General features: G+C 36.5%; 1 pseudogene; it reads right to left on the bottom strand.

The window, feature by feature from the left end:
• Window positions 1-1,947: 1,947 nt before the first annotated feature.
• The window catches only part of LOC113107103 (zinc finger CCHC domain-containing protein 7-like), a 38,463-nt pseudogene continuing 22,409 nt past the window's right edge, over window positions 1,948-18,001 (bottom strand).

Here is an 18,001-nt window from a genome sequence, read left to right as displayed (position 1 = left end):
ACTGCTGGGTGTTTGAGGCTGTACGGAGGAACTGGTTCAGAGGTCCGAAGGAACTTGGTTAGGATGAGAGATGCTCAGTGATGCTTTGTTTGTTTGTTTGTTTGAGCATTGGTGATATTTTAAAAAAATAATCAAAATCAAAAGTGGCCCCACAAGTTTGAAAGGTAGTGTACAATTATTGTTTGACAATTTTATCCTACTGCATTTTATGTTTTAAATCCTTAATGGGACACTAAATTGTACCTTATATGAGGAGTGAGCGAGCATGCCATCATAATGATCCTGAAGTGAAGTAAAAAAGAAGAGCTAGCAGGGATTCAGTTCAATTTCCAAAATAGTTCCTGGTCTTCTGTGTTTCCTTGATTCGTTGAGCTCCAGCTCCAGCGGGAATGTCCAGGATCTTGTGGTAGCCAACAGAAAGCATGGAAAGAAAGAGTGTCCCACTAAACAGCTCACATGAGCTCCTGTCCCCTGCACACACACCGCAAACATCCACCTGGAAACCCTCACAGCCCTGCACAGTAACACACAAACACACACACACACACACACACGCACACACACACAGCGGATTCAGTCCTGAGTAATGACTACCACCACACAGATGAAGACAGGGATTTGACCACTTTAAATCGGAGACTACATGGGCAGGTGTGTTTGCCTGAGATCTTATTAATAAAAAGATTACAATCAAACTGAACGGCTAAGACGATTCGATTTCAGAAAATTAATCAACATTGGCTGTCTTATCTGTCAAGAGTTAATCAAAAAAAGCAAACATACGTAGCTCTTCAAGAGGACACTGCTGTCTTCCACTCAAACACACTCGCATCTCGTTCAAACCGAGCTGTGTAGTATATATTAAAAAAATGCTTTCGATCATTTCTAATTTATATTAAATGAGACTCAAAGCAGATTCTCTGATTCATATTTCATTCAGTGCCCAGTAAATGAACATGTAAACACTGAAGCCGATATTCACCCACACTGCAGACGGATACAGACAAATGTCATGACCTGATCGATGAGGAGAGATATCGCTTGTGTTTCAGATTTAAAGATTTGGCAACACTGCTACTATAATTAAAAGGAAGTTGTTTCCTAGAACATTTGTCATTCAAAGCATCATCAGTCTCTCTTAGCATAACACTCTAATGAGACACACACACACACACACTTCATGGTCAGACAAGGGCCAGATTGTTTCATGATTCAAACTCACTCACACTGCAAGACATCAAATGCAAATGTAAACCTGTAAACAACTCTTTCTATTGCTAGTTTAAAGAAATCAGCACAGCACACAGATCAAGAGCATGGTTGTGAGTCCAATAAACAATAAGCTCATTTTGAATAACTTTATATAATATTGTCATTTCCTATGCCTAAAGGTCTGAACTTACATTGCTTGAACATCTATTATGAGATATTATATTTTTCTCCTCTTCGAAAATGAATCCTGCATTGTGTGGTGAGAATGTGAGAAAAGTCAATTGTGTGAGTTAGCAGCCATGATTCTGATCCACCAACAATAACATTCTAAACAAAGTCAAAGCAGAACTTACTGGTTCAGCATCTCTGAGCTAAACACCATGTTGTTTTGTTTCTGAATGAATCATTGTTATTTAAGTGATTGAACGTCTGATTAAGACACTTTTCTCCACCTACTGGTGTTATATTAATTTACATCCTGTTTGAAAAGCGAAGAGACAAGCACAGATTTCATTTTAGAAAAATACTGCAGAAATAATGACTGCTTTTAAACTGGTTTCAACTCCAACATCTGCCATTGGTTGGCAAAACAGATAGCCCCGCCCCCTGAACTCCACCACTGAGAAAGAAAAATACAAGTCCTCTGGACCTTTTTTTCTCTGTTTGGATGATATTAGTCATTTACAAAAGATCTCAAACAGATTTTCAATACAAACAAACTTTAATTTAATCATGATGTTACAGAAGTCAGCATGTACTTAAAATAAAATCATGTTCAGGCAGGACACTTGCTTTTAAAATACCAGATGTTTGCTAAATGTATAATTTTTTCCCTCCCAAACAATAATGCACTTTTTAATATTAATATATCATTATATAATAAGCAAATTACTGAATTTGGGCTCTGAATACTGCACACAAAAGCATGTGAATGGAGGAAGACGGGCCAAAACCAACCACACACAATTAGCTTTTTTTTAATCTTCATACTTTTCTTTGTTTAATCAGAAAAAGGTTTTCCTCGGAGGGACACATGGGAGAACCTTTTGCAGCTTTCTTTTGTCTCTTTCTCCTTCTCCTCTCGTTCTTTTTCGATATTTGATCGGTTTTCTTTTCATTGTTCTTTTCCAGTCCAAAGAGCTTCTTCTGCGTCACACTGTCTTCGCGAGGGGATGAAAACACTGTCGTGGTGTGAGGGCTCTTTTCACAGCCTCTAGGAAAGTCTGCGTCTTCATCTAAAACGATACGTTTAGATTGCGTTTTCTTTTTGGCTTCCTTCTGGCTCTGCTTTTGCGGTTTAACCTTGCTCTGCGGCGTGGGTTTGCTGTGGCTTCCTGGCGTTTGTGAGTTCTGCTTGAAATTTAAGTGTGTGTTCGGTTTGTGCGCTTCTGGATGGTGTTTGGGTGTGTGTGCGATGCGTCTCTTCGGCGTGAGCTGGTTGTTGTGTGAGTATTTGTGGCTGGTTTTAGGTTTCTTTCTGGGCGGATGGGGGGTATTTGTAATGAAAGCTCCATCAGGTGAAATCAATCCTGCTTCCTGAAGTTCTGTAAGAGACACACTTCATTAAATCCTTAGGTCTCAATCTTTAGATCTTAATCAACTTATCAGAACAAACCTTTGGCTCGCTTTTTGAGTCGATGATTCCGGCAATTCATGTCCTTCTTTGTGTCATAATAGGAAATGAATGGCAGGGTGGGATACGTCCCGTTATACATTCTCCTCTCAGTGCACTCCTGCAGAGAAAACCCACTTTAATCTCATATGGTATTTAAATGTTTTGCTGGGTGGTTTTGGTGGTTGTTATTGATTGCAGAAAGCAATCAGCAATCAGCATAGATGAGGCTGATCCACTCACATGGCCGAAGTGTCCTTTCTTAGAGCAGTTATAGCAGTAGGCCGGTCTCCTGCAGGCATCTGGATCACTGGGCTTGTGGAGGGGTCCATTAGTGGTCTACAGAGAAACGTGAAGATACAGAGTCACAAAAACTTCAGAATGAGAGTTTGACTGCGTCCTTTGAGCAAAATGCATAAAATCTTGTATTTGATGTCTATAACAAGAAACATAGAGAGAAATTCCTTCATTAACACTCAGTGCTGTACAATTTCAACGGTGACCCTAAGGCCGTCTGACTGTCCCCAGTCCCATTTACACATTGAAAACTAACTTTAATCTACAGACATGCCACAAATTGAAACTTCTTCAGCGATCCCGTTTTTTAACCAATTAATGTACATTACTCTTCCAGTAATCCATGATTTACTAATAATGAAGTGTGTATAGAAAACACACTTTTAATTTGAGGTTTCATTGCATATACAATGGGAGCCCCAGTTCTTCAAAGAAATAAAGGAATCACTTAACAGACAAAGAGTTTTTTGTTGTTTGGTGGGCCCCGGTCCTCTGGTTGAGAACCACTTGACCCAAGAATGAACATTCTGTCATAATTTACTCTCAGTTTATATCCTTTGTGGACCACAAAAAGAGAAGTTTAGCAGAATGTTGATGATGCTTTTTTTCAACAATGGACCATTTTTACGATGCGGTTATGTGCATTTGTGCCATGTCAGGCGTGTGAATGCACTTGTGCCCTTTGTGTGCTCGTATGTCAGCCAATACCTGCGTTATATTACTCGACTTCACTCAATTCAATTATTATAAACCTCCCTTACATTTCCCAATCACACTTTCTTTCTCCCATCATCCTCTCGGTCTCCTCCTCCCACACCTCTCTCTCACAGACATTCAGATTATCTCTAGATTTTTCTTTTCTTTGAGGTGATTTAAGGGAGTGATTACCGAGGGTATCAATAAAACCCAGTAATGCGCTGGTGATAAGGCCAGCTTTGGATGCCTGTGTGTGTGTGTGTGTGTGTGTGTGCGTGTGTTTCTCCATCTGGTCCTGAGGAGCCCAAATGCGTTTCATGCTCCATCGCTCTCTGTAAATACAGCAGGATAAAGAGGGTAAGCCGACTGGTGCGAAACGTGTTTGCATGCATGTGTGTGTGTGTGTGTGTGTGTGTGTGGCCAAGAACTACACACATACTGTCTTTAAATGTCTCCTCAAGGGGGCATCGAGACATACACACACTCATATATGCACATTTTCTATAAGCCCGCACGCAGACACATTTTAAACATATCTTCCTCCTTTCCACACGCTGTCTCTCTTTCTTTCTGTCCTGTTTTCCGGATTTCTGAATGTTTCTATTGCTCACGTCACACTACTTCTAAATCTTACTGTTGTTTCTCTTTCCGTCCCTTTGTCCTTTAACTCTTTCTTCTTTTCAACTGTACCTCTATCCATTTTTTTTCTTTCTCATTCCTGCAGATATCTCATGTAAATTGGTGTGTAAGAAGACCCTCCCCCATCACAGATACGCTGTGCCCCTGAGCTCTTCTTATCACGCTCACGCTCGAATGTGATGGAAAAGGAGGAAGACAAAAAAGATGACAGGGCGACCCCTCCTTCATCAATCCTCTGTGCATAAGAGCTGCTCTGTGGCACTATTAATTACCTCTCTTTAGTGTGTGTGTGTGTGTGTGTGTGTGTGTATCACCTCGATCTGAAAGGATTATCGGGGCAGAGGTTGGCCTCTGATAACACACACACACACACACAAGTTAAAGTGTGTGTTGTGCATGCAAGCTTGTGCAAAACTACTTTCGTAGACACAAATATCTTTCAATTGCACCATCTTTTTCAGTTAGTTAAGAGTAATTTAAAACAAATCTGAATCTGAAATATATCATATTTTCTCATTCAAATTGATTTGTAGTTAAAATTATTTTAACGTGAATCTTGTTTGTAGCTTCAAAACATGTCTTACTGTGACCCTCGCTGCTACCTTATTATTTGGTTGGGTAGCATGTCATTCCCAGCAGTGACCATCAAATATGTCTTTAAAAAAGGATGCTTTTTAATCTAGATAATGCAAAATAAATAAATAAAATAAATAACAATAATAATAATAAAAATTCTACAGTAAAAATCTTTTAAGGGGTTAACTGAAAAATACCTTAATATATGCCATATATGAGAATTTGTAAATTGTTTAACAAAATATGTAATTTATTATAAAATACTGTCAAGAGTGTTTTTTTAACAAGTAAAACAAATTAATGAGCGTATAATTCTCAGTCAAACATTCCCGGTAAAAGTCATTTTGTTACACATAAAATATGAATTTTTTTATTTAAATATATATATTATTTTAAATACGTGATGTACATTAGGGTGTTTTTAACATATTCAGTTTACATTTAGTTGTAAAATATACAGACACCAATAAACCAACCTGTAGTACCTGAAACATTTATACTGTAAATTTAAGACATTTTGTAGGACATTTTGTTTCAAGGAATATCTTATAGAGTATAGGAATATTTGTGCTTTTTGTTTTTGATGTAAAAAAAAATGTAGTGAAAAATTTGTGGTAAATAGAGGGGTCCACAATCAGAGAGCAAGTCAAATTGGTTATATTGGTCAACGAAAAGCATTCAGTGCATTATTCATGTTCTGACTTCGAGTTAATTTATTCATTTACCAATTTTTTGGGGGGGTTAACTAAGCATTTATCTAACTCTATAAAAAAGAAACCAACACTAAACGTATTTAAACCAACCAGAACTACAAAACAGCCTCTGAAGCGGACTTACGGATCAGTTAAAATCATGATAGATGCTATGAAGTTTTGAAGTGAAACCACCACCCTTTCCTCCTAAAAGAAAACAGACCTTGTGCTTACACAATCACACGCATAAGCAAATAAAACACACATTTACACACACACACACACACACACACACACCATCCTGGCAACAGTGCTTCACACCTTGGCTACAGACGGACACACCCTTAATCCATAAACCCACATCAGATTCAAACTGTTTCCAGTGTCATCACAATTCACACACGCACACACACACACAGTGTAAACAGTCTTTGTGTGTTTGGTGGATTACGGAGAGGTGGCAGATTTGGGGTGACTTTTGCATATGTAATAGAAAACTCTACAGAACCCCCCAGAAAGAGAGGAAAGGGCTGGGGTGACAAGAAATCATGTAAAGACATTCACCCTTTTCATCCCGGCATGGATTCAATATAAGATGATCCATCGAAATGGCATCACTCATTAGACAACTAATAAAGATTATGGATTAAAAAACCATGATTGGCCTATAACATGTCTTTTTAGAGAAAGAAAGAGAAAGAGAGAGAGAGAGATAAGCAGATCAGGGTTTATTTTGCAATTTTCTGGATTTAAGGGGGATCCAGAACATTCTGAACTCTTTACTCTGATTTCTTCACTTCACAATCTGATACAATCCATTCAAATTAAGGAGTAATAATATATAACAGTGCTGTCAAATGTTTAATCATATATAAAATAAACGTTTTTGTTTACATAATGTGTGTGTGTGTGTGTGTGTGTGTACTGAACATATTTATTATGTATATATAAATACACAAACATGCTTTTCTACATATAAGAAATATTTTTTGTTTACACTTAAAATATTTATATTTCATTTAAATTATAAATGTAAATATATATATATATATACACACACATGTAAAAATATTTGTAAAAATATATTCACGTTATTCACACACACACACACACACACACACACATATATATATATATATATATATATATATAGCACATCAAGCATAAAAACTCTGATAGCCCTAGGGTTGTAGGATATTTATCGTATTATGATAATATCATATTGAATCAGCAGCTTTGAACGAATCGCATGAATAAATGAATCAATGAAAAACTCATTAAGATAGGGACCTATTATTTATCCATGACGAACCCAAACCAGCCAAATACCAAATACTTGGCAAAATTATTAATCGACAAAATTTACCCCAAAAAATACAAATATCATTGTTTGCCAATGATGTTCTTCTTAGGCTAAAAGTGGCAATACTGAAGGCATGTCACCGATATGTTCAGAAAGTATAAGAAAAAGAAAAAAAAAAGTTTTCCGAACATTTTTCAGAAATCATGAATTAATCCCTACATTTAGCTGCCAATTCAGTTTCTACATTTAAATCTCAAACCACACATCCCTTTGCAAAATATTGTACCAAAACATTTTATACATAATAGTACTATAAACTAAAGAAATAGACTTGACTTTTATATCAGCCTAATGCAAGTTATCTGAAAACATACTACCGCTATGCAAACTTAAAAACAGGTTCTTTACTGGCAAAGATCTTTTAGCATCCATGCTTTCCTTTCCTATGGAAATATGTTCTTTGGATTATGAAAATACACTACAAAAAACACCTTTTCACTGAGAGGGAAACTCAAAATGGTTCTTTTATGGCATCGCTGTGAAACCCCTTTCTGAAAGCTTTATTTTTAAGAGTGTGTCGTAACGCGATGTCAACACACCTGTTTAATTCATCTTTTTCATGTTAGTTCCTCGACAAAATATTTCATAAATGTAAAGAGGATAAAGAAAAGGATGCTCTGACCCATTTCTGTTTCTCAGCTGCAGACCGTTTACTCTTCTGTCTCTCTCAGTTCAGTAGAAGTGTGTGTATGCGACATGTAGGGCAGAGAGAAGCTAACAGATATACATTTTTCTATTTTCATGCCAGCTCTGCTTGCCTTTGTAATTCAAATGCAGACACAGGAAACTGACAGCCAAAAGACGCACACATACACACTCTTAGACTGATGTTCGGCCATACACACATGCCTTATAATGCTATCGATCCCTGGCCTGTCATGCAATGCCACACACACCAATCTCTCTGTGCCTGCCTTCCAACTGATAACCAGAAGCCATCGTCCAAACCAGCGGAGGAGCAAGAGACAGCGTGTGGGTTTGTGAGTTTAAGAAAGAGACAGAAGCAAAGGAAAAAAGAGAAAGAGCCTAAGAACGGTCTTTGTATCAGAGATGAAGGGGTTTGCATCTAACGAGGTCACAATATCATGATGAATCAATTCTTCCAGGAAAAAAAAAATGGGTAGGATAGGATCAATATGATTTTTCCATATGCATATATATAATTTTTCTTTTTCTAGTTACATTTTCACTTTCCAGACTGATAAAGAGAAAAGAAAAAGCTCATCTAACAGCTGGAAGGAAATAATTGGTTTATAAGCAAAGACTTCCCAATGTTTTCTGCTTAAATGAAAACCTGAGTTTCAAAGCATGACTCAGAAGAAACAAGACATGACAAGAAAGAAAAAATATTTGCTTAAGGCCACAAAGAGAGATAAATTAATGGTATTAGAAAATGAAAACATCACAATAGTTTCCAAAAGGGCAAACAACAAACATCTACTAAAGCATTTGAAGTTTTTCCTCCTAGGTGGCGACACCACACAACCAATAAATCAACAGAAAAACAATATGCAAATGAAATATTTATAAAAAAATATGCAGTAAGGATGCATTAAATTGATAAAAATAATCAAATACTATATTATTACAAATTATTTATATAATTTTTGGATGATCTTGAATCTTGAAAAAATGTATCCTGTATAAATGCATAAAAAAGTAATAAGAAATGATTCTTGTGCACCAAATGTTTCTTCAACACCAGCATATCAGCATGATTTCTGAAGGATCATGTGACACTGAAGACTGGAGTAATGATGCTGAAAATTCAGCTTTGATCATAGGAATAATATTTCACAATAAGACTGTATTTCAGATCTAATGAATGCCGCCTGAGCATAAAATCAGAATCAATTTAATCAAAATGCATTCAAACTTAATTCTCAATTCAAGCTCCCACACACGTTTATTTCTAAATTGATTAAAAACCTGTTCTTCCCCTGAACTCTGATGTCTCTTATAAAGCTTCACCGTGAGGAAGAACAGCTTTATCTGAGCGCTCTGCTTTGACATTTTCACTGAGCTGTTCCCAAGGCAGTCTAATCGATAAAAACACTGTCAGATAAAGTTTCTCTTCAGTCTTTACGTTCACACAAATATCAGCACACACATTCACAAATGTTTATACTTATTGCAGATAAATGTAGAGTTACAATTACACTTTGATGTTTAAATCTTTAAAACATCATCTGATTGCTAGTCGGTTGCAAAAGGGCCCAAATAAAAAGAGCCAAACCCTCATAACTGCAGTACATCAGCTGAATCAGTAGATGGCGCCACATGTATATCACATTTAATGTATGTAGCCATCTACAAACTATATATTTGCTTCCTGTGCAAACATTTGAAGTCCAGACCTTTCTATCTTCTGATGGCATACGATATAGCTAAATGACCAATCAACCTGCAAAATATTATTTATACTGAAAAAGTACAATTTCCTGCTAATAATTAATTCATCACAAGGTTTTTGGACCATATCTGGCTCGGTCTTGCAATGTCAGAACAATATAAATATAAATATATTACAGAACAATATCCAGAAATGTTTATATCAACAGTGAAACCATTTCTCTTTATTGTTGAATTTCTCTTTATAATCACTTGATCACTTTGAACCCATGAACTGTACATTCCTCATTCATTTCACTTTTGCTAACAATTCATTTTCATGACGGTGTAAAGGATTACGAAGCTGATCAGCTTGAGGAAAGCAGGGATTTTATAAAGATGTTTTAAAAAAGGTAATTGCTCATTAATATTCTCTTAAAGGATTGTAACCCGTTTCCCCTTCATACTCGTAAAATATCTGAATTAAAACATAAAAGCTCTGTAAACGTGTTGCTAAATGCAACTAAACAAAATGGAAATATGTCCAGTTGTGCATGTGTACAGAACATGCCTAAAACTGTATTTTTTTTTAAGATTAAAGAATATCTGATTTAACTTCTGGAGTAAGTGATGTCCTTATAGTGTTGTTAAAGCATGTTGTGAACATATTATATAATAATGTGGCCAAAATGTAAATGTAAATCCTCCTCTCTCTGCGTAGCTTCTCAGTGAACACTCGCACTTCTCTCAGTCTGTCTCCTTTGGGTTTTGTGGCAAACTTAACCGAGTTGAGTGGTTGTTTGTAAGTGAAGACAGGTGCAGGCCTTGCCCACACACACACACACACACACACACACACACACACACAGTATAAACAGAGCCAGTAGAAAGGGACTGGTCTGACAGTATGCCTTTTCACACCTGACTGGGTCTAGCATAGGGCGACAGGCCAGAGCTCCCACAGCACCACACACACACACACACACACACACACACGGTTACACTCACACACAGGGCTATCTGTACTGTATTTAACTTTGAGCCCTCTAGACACCAGAATAGTTTAAAGGCGTCTGTTGAGGGTGATTCATTTTAAGTACCTACACACACACACACACACACACACACAGAAGCAGGGCAGGACCCAGAGGATGAAAGTACTGCACAAGCAGATGGACTCAGCCCAGCAGAACCAAGTGGACCTGTAGGAAACCATCACATGCTATTTTACACCATTATAAAGCCTGCAGACACTCAGAAGTCCACATATGTCCTCCACTAAGACACTGTGTGTGATAAAACTTTTTTTTTTTGATAACTATGGCTACCACTGAAATAATATTTCCAATTTTACTATCATAAAACACTCCTTCGAACTGTGTAAATCACTTTATTCTTTACTTGTTTATTTGTTGTGTCTCATCTTATTTTTAATTCTGGACGCAAATTCGCATCAACACACTACTGAATCACTTTATTTTAAAGTGACATTACAGTCTAATTGCTAAATTATATTAATTAACTACATGTACTTACTATAGGGTCAGAGATTATGATTAGTTGCTTGCAATTATGCATAATTTACTCTTTTTACTGTAGTAAACACATGTAACATTTAACTATGTTTCCAAATAATGTATCTAATAAAAGTTAAATTAAACTGTCCAGATATACATAGATTTCAGACATGCAGTAATTTAACCAAGCAGACGCCAATCAACAGTAATTAAACAATATAAAACTAATATAGTGAAAAACTGTAGCAGAAGCTGTCCTGTAAAGCTAAATTAGACCATTGTACACTTGGGTTTTATTGTAGGAAATTAGGTTTTAATTATGTTTTTTATTATATATATATATATATATATATATATATATATATATATATATATATATATATATACACACACACACACACACACACACACACACATATTTTTGCTAACAACAGACAACATGGCATGCTTTTTAAAGACGTATAATAATATTAGTTTCCTTCTTGGTGCCGTGAACTTAATCAGAACAAACTCAGGAAACACTTTTTATTCAACACTTTGGAAAGAAATCATAAAGCTGAGAAACGGTAGAAGTGAGGAAGATTTGAAAGACTTTTACCCCTCCACGCATCTTTTTACAGGCCTGAGGCAACCTTTTCTTTTCACCCCACCGTTCTGTTTTCTCTTTCTCCACGCCGCGCACCAGGCTAGTGCTAACGATCTGGCCTTTTCATTAGGCAGCCTAGCTAATTAGACTGTGTGTGTGCCGGGTCGAGTGACTGCTCGGCGCAGCGAGATGCTGGCAGCACATTTCATGCTTTATCACGTCTCTTAATTGACAAACAAGCTGCTCTTTTCTCTTAGGCTGAGGTCTATATTCCAGGAGTCTGAGCGCATGTGTGTGTGTGTGTGCAGATGTTTCAGTGCACCCTTGACGTTTAGCTGTGTGTGTGACTGTCACATGCCTTCTCACCCTGGTGGATCTTTAGGGAGAAAATGCTCAGTGAGTTTGCCAATTAACCGCTTTCAGATCGTTCTGTGACAAAAAGTGACATACACACAGATGCAACTCCTTAAAAAACAAAAAAGCACACAGCGACTCGGTAAAACTCAATGCAACAAATCCTGTTGTTTTGTTTTAAAAGTAACAAATATCTCCGAGATGTTTTTGAAGAGTGACTTTAACAGAAGGCTAGTTTTAAAGCAGCCCTTTGTGGTGAAGGAAAGCATCAGGAGTCCAGCATTTATACTCGTTCACACAAAGACGAAAGCAGCAGGACACAGAGTCTTTTCTCTGCAAGCCACAGTCATGACTCTAGTGCTCATGAGTGTGTGTGTGTTTGCATGCATGTGAGGTTTGACTGACATCTTTTCATGCATCTGTCACAAATGACTCCCTTGATTCAGATGTTTAACACAGTCGGTCACCTGGAATTCCCTCAGGGAGATTCTGTATGGATTCGTGCATAAATTATCCTTCATATTTTGTAGGAGAGACAAAGGAAAGAAAGCTTACTGTAAGGTGGTACTGTCTCCAGATTTCTGGGCAGGCCTGTTGAGAACAGAAAAAGACACGGTTGAAACCCAATATTTACATGACGTCTAACAGTTAAGAAAAAAAAAATCTTTATGGTAAAAAAAAAAAAAAAAAATCCATGGAGTGGTGCAGACATCCACTCTTTTCACCTTTGTTTCTGTTCTAGGATACATTTCCAAGCTTAGTTTTGTCTTCTTCGATTAAGTGTACTGCAGAAGGGACAAGTCAAACCTTTTAGGGCCCGTTTAGAAACTATTCATGAACCTGTTGATGTTTTGCAGGATTGAAAGAGAAAACCAGTTCATGAAAGTAAATGTGCATATATATATATAATATGAAAATTAAGATAAAACTGTAAAACGTAGAGAACAGAAGAGATGAAAAGAGAAAACAAATAAGGCAAAGAAAAAATAAAATGAAAATGCAAAAGTAAAAAGACAAAGAAATGACGAAAAGGGAAAAGAAAATTGAACAGGAAGCGGAAAAGCGAAAAGGGGGGGAATTTGAAAAGGAAAGCATAATAGTAGGAAAAGAAAGAGTGCAGTGTGTTTATCAGGTAGTTTACACTGCTAAAAATAAATTAATAGATTAATAAATTTGGATATTTGATGGGGGGAATAAAAGGTATTTTGAACACTGAGGAACATTAGACGTATACCAATTTGAAACAAGTTCATATTTACACATCCAAATCAGCTTGGTGGCAAATTAAGCACAAATGTGACCCTGGTCTTAAGTGTCAATTTTTTTAAATTAAGATTTATACATCATCTGAAAGCTGAATAAATAAGGTTTCAGTTAATGTATAGTGTGCATCAGGATCTGACAATATTTGGCCGAGATACAACTATTTGAAAACCTGGATTTTGAGGGTGCAACAATCGCCTTTAAAGTTGTCTAAATGAATTGTTAGCAATGCATATTACTGATCGAAAATTCAATTTTGATATATTTACGGTAGGAAATGTATAAAATATCTTCATGGAACATGATCTTAACTTAATATCCTAAAGACTTTAGGCATAAAAAAAACAAAAAAAAAACATGTTATTTTGACTATTGCTACAAATATACCCCAGATATTTAAAACTGGTTTTGTGCTCCAGGATCACAAATATTGTTTGAACATGTTATCAGAGTAAATATTCATTTAATTTTCAGGATGTGCTACAAATCACTTAACATGGAGAAAAAAAGATGGTTTTAAATAGACAATAACTTAAAAAAAAAAAAACATTTTATTATAATAATATAATATTAAAATATAAAAAAAAGTGAAGAGTGAAACCATATGAGGAAAAAACATAAAAGTGAAAAAAGGAAATAAAATGAAAAAAACTTTTTGAGGCTTCACACAATAAGTAAAAATATGCAAACAAGTTTGCATTCACAATAAATTAATAAAAACATTTACACATCCCAAACATGTACATTTTGAGAACTGCGGCCATTTATTATGAATAAGTGCATTAGAGCGAGCCAGAAACCGGAAAGCAGATGGACCGGCCGATATTTGTTAACTCTCAGAGTTCATTAACAAACACCACACAGCAGTTTTTGAGACTGGTGTAATTATAGATTATGAGCATAATGAAGTCATGTTGTGCTGGCGGCTGAAGAACTGTTTGTTCAGTTAACCAGCAAGATCAACTTTTCTGCTTGTTCTAGATTCATAAACAACTATAGTCTTAGAGGATGATGGGCATTATGGTTATGATCATGTGATGTGAGAACTTGATGATCAGAACAGCTTTTTACTTGCACTAATAGAATGCAGCAGAATATCTTGAAGCAGGATTGTGTAACTGCACCCGAATCCTAAATGTGTTTGTTTGTCGTGTTCTGCATGAATGGGGCTAATTCCGCTTCAATTAAAACTATGCCAAAATTATATTAAAACTGTTTCCCAATCACAAGACAGCAGAAGATGAATAAACCTAACCAGCTTTAAAGGTGAGGGAATGTGTTCCTGTTCAAAAACACCACTGAATCGAATGAGCGGACAATATTTGTAACTTAATCTCATCTTTAAAAAAATGCAACGCTCGTTGCGTGAGATGAAAAAAAAAAAAAAAAAAAAAAAAAAAAAAACGATGCAAGATCAGAGATCAAAGCAAAAAAAAAAAAAAATGACTTCAATAATCAATCCTGACTCATCCCTAGTTATAAAACGTGTTCCCAACCTTTGTTTTAACAAGCTATAGCACCCCTCTTGTGGAGCGTGTGTCCCACTCACAGCCCGTGAAGCGTCTGTCTTAATGAGAGAAACAATGGCCCAAGAGATAGATGCACACACACACACACACACAGAACTACTCACGTCAAAGAAATGTCCGGTCATGCCACAGCGGCGGCAGCATTTGTGCCAGTAAGCTCTCTCCAGACAGTCGTCATAAGTGTGGCCGGGCAGTGAGCAGTTCGAGCAGTGACGGTTCGGACAGGTCCTCAGTAAGTGTCCCCGAAGCCCACATAATGAGCAGCATGGCACCTTCTGCTCACACACACACACACAGTCACACACACACACACACACAAAGTCACAATAAGGACAATTTTGAATTGACTAGTGTTGTCAAAAGTACAGATGTCAGTACTGAAAAAAAAAGTGACAATTCCAGAATTTCCCACAGATTCACGAACAGCTCTGATTGGTCATTGTGTTCAGACGCTCAACAGATATGTCTGTGATTGGCTACAGTGATCATCGCTTCATGTTCTTCACCGAGTGCTTGCACAGATACACACGGGAGCATTTGAAAGCCGTGTCTATCAGCAGATGCCTTATATATCATCTCATAGATGGATCCGCTGATAGACACGGCTTTCAAACAGAACTCAAAATGCTATGGTCACATTTTGAAATCTCTGTACTGACTGTTACCAACACTTTTAACACTTTTAAGTTGCTATATGGCATTGTGTTTAAAGCATTAAAACCAGAAAACTATTTTCATTTAAGAATTATTAAATATACTTATCACTGTGAATATCATCCAAGATTTGTAGTAATAATAATAACAACAAATATTCCAGTTTCCAAGGCTATTATGTGCAAATAAGTCTGTACAAACATTATTAACAGTGTACAAAATAGATTAAACTGTCAAACAAATAACTCTATTTAAGCATCAAAATGACAGAAAATACTCAAAATTAAAATTAAAATAAAGTGTCAAAGCAGGGTTTTTCAACCTTTTAACTTCAAGACCCATGCTCAGTTTTTCTAGCATGCATAACTCTGTGTGTGTGTATATATATAAAAATTTTACATTTTTATATTATATCTAATGGTCTGATATTTGAAAGACTTGGTTCTGATTGGTCAATTGTAGCATTTTGCAAGAATAGATAAATTAAATAGTTAACAGGTTTTTAGGCTAATGCAGTACTATAGGTGTCACTGAGTGGAGATGAGGGGGTCTCGATCTTTGCTGTGGGACAGGTGACTGAAGGGTGGATAATCGTATACCCTTGGTGTGGGACAGTTTTTTAGAGAGATGGCCGGACTTCCTGCAGTTGTGACACGTGATGGATTTTTCAGCGTAGTAACGGTTTGAGACGCGCCTCGGGCCAGCTCCTTTATTACAGATCTGAGCCTAAACACACACACACACACCAGAGAGAGACAAAATGGTAATCACCTCCTATGAAAGACAATCCTTAAAAATAACAATTATTTTCTGCTTAAAAAAAAAAAACAAATTGAAAAGTATATAAAATATCAATTTGAAATTGATAAAATAAATAAATAAAAAATAAATGCAACATTACCCATTTATCCTTTTCTGATATGGTCCAGTTCTTTTTATTCCCTTCATCGTTTGCATATTCTATAAAAAAAAAAAGAACAGCACATGAGAAAAACAAACTGAAACCATCAACATGAATTTAGATAAAACTTTAGATTGTGTGATTATGTGTGTGTGTGTGTGTGTGTTGGATAATACAGGAGGCCCACTCCCCTAATTTGACCTTCTTCTTTTTTTTTAGCTCACTCTCAAGAGACAGAGAGACAGTTACTACAGCAATACACAGCTGCAGATCAAGAAACACAGCTTTAAAATGCAGCACACACACACACACATATATATATATAAAACTCCATTGACTTAATTATTGATGATTTCATAGCGTTTCATGTACAAACTGTACAAAAAATTCATGAAACAAAATTCAAATTCATATTTTCACACACAAAAAGAAGCATTTAGTCACACAAACACACTATATATATATATATTACAAAATATTAAAATGGTCATAACGAAAACAAACCATATATATTCATTCATGAATGTCTTTTTTTTTAATCTACACACCAAAAAAATCATTGCAACAATGCCCCCAAACATCCCTGAGGACCCCAGTACAATAAACAGGAAACATTTCCTTTAATCCTGATCCCCCACTTCTCACACACACACACACACACACACACACACACCTCTGTCTCTACGAGGGGGAAATGCCTTGTCAGTCACGGCCCAGCAATCACACAAAGCCAGCGAAAGGAGGACTTCACTATGGTAATCCTGCCAGGCCAATTCACAATGACACACACACACACACTAACACACACATATATCAAAAGACACTATAATTTCCTTCTAATATGAATATTAGGAATATTTTCATAAATCCACCTAGTCTTCATCAAATCCTCAATAATAAAATAGTATTTCTCCAATAGGTAACAACATAAAATAAACCTACCAGAGGGGGCGCTACAGAGTAAGCCAAAACCAACATCACACAAAACCTTTGCAGCGAGACGAAGATGGAGGGATGAAAAGAAAACAAGGGAGGGAGTGAATAGCAGAATAGCGACAGATGCTACTTGTATGTCTCATAGGCATGCTAATTAACAGAACCAACGAATAAAAATATGAGTTGTGCACGCAGGGTGCAACTTCATCAGTGTGTGTGTGTGTGTGTGTGTGTGTTTTTAATGAATTCCAGCTGACTAATAGTCTGAGAGAGAAGAAAGCTGGCATGCACCCGGCCACCATCGTTGGGTCCATGGAGAACAAAGTTTCAACTAGTTGCTTATTAGCATGCATATTACTATCATTTTGGCTGTTTATGAGTACTTCTAAAACTCATTGACCACCCATGAGCCACCAGGAGCAAACATGGCAGATTTGAAATTTCATTACATACCGAGATTTATGTCATACTAACAAATTATTTTCTCTAGGCATTATATGGATTTCTTTATTGTGCTCCATGAAATACCATCACTGTAGTCTCACTCAGCCAGACTTCTGACTATGGGAATGAAATTCACTCCACTTTGTTGTTTGCAGCTTGCGATTTTTGCATGCATTATGCATTTAAAAGAATCTGAGGCTCCCACCATTGAGCAAGGCATTTATAATGAGATGCATTTCCAAATGAAGCAGAATACTCAATGAGAAAAAAAAAAGGTAAAGCAGGATATTATTGACTTATCTGAAATGAATGGATCATAAAAAGCAGGCGTTCAATACCATAACGGAACAAGACCTTGATGTTGGATTGCAGTCATTGGTGAAAACACAACAGTATCTA

Source organism: Carassius auratus, chromosome 1, assembly GCF_003368295.1.
Source record: "Carassius auratus strain Wakin chromosome 1, ASM336829v1, whole genome shotgun sequence".
NCBI lineage: Eukaryota > Metazoa > Chordata > Actinopteri > Cypriniformes > Cyprinidae > Carassius > Carassius auratus.
The sequence above is the reverse complement of the archived record's forward strand: the minus strand, read 5'-3'. Positions and strand labels throughout refer to the sequence as shown.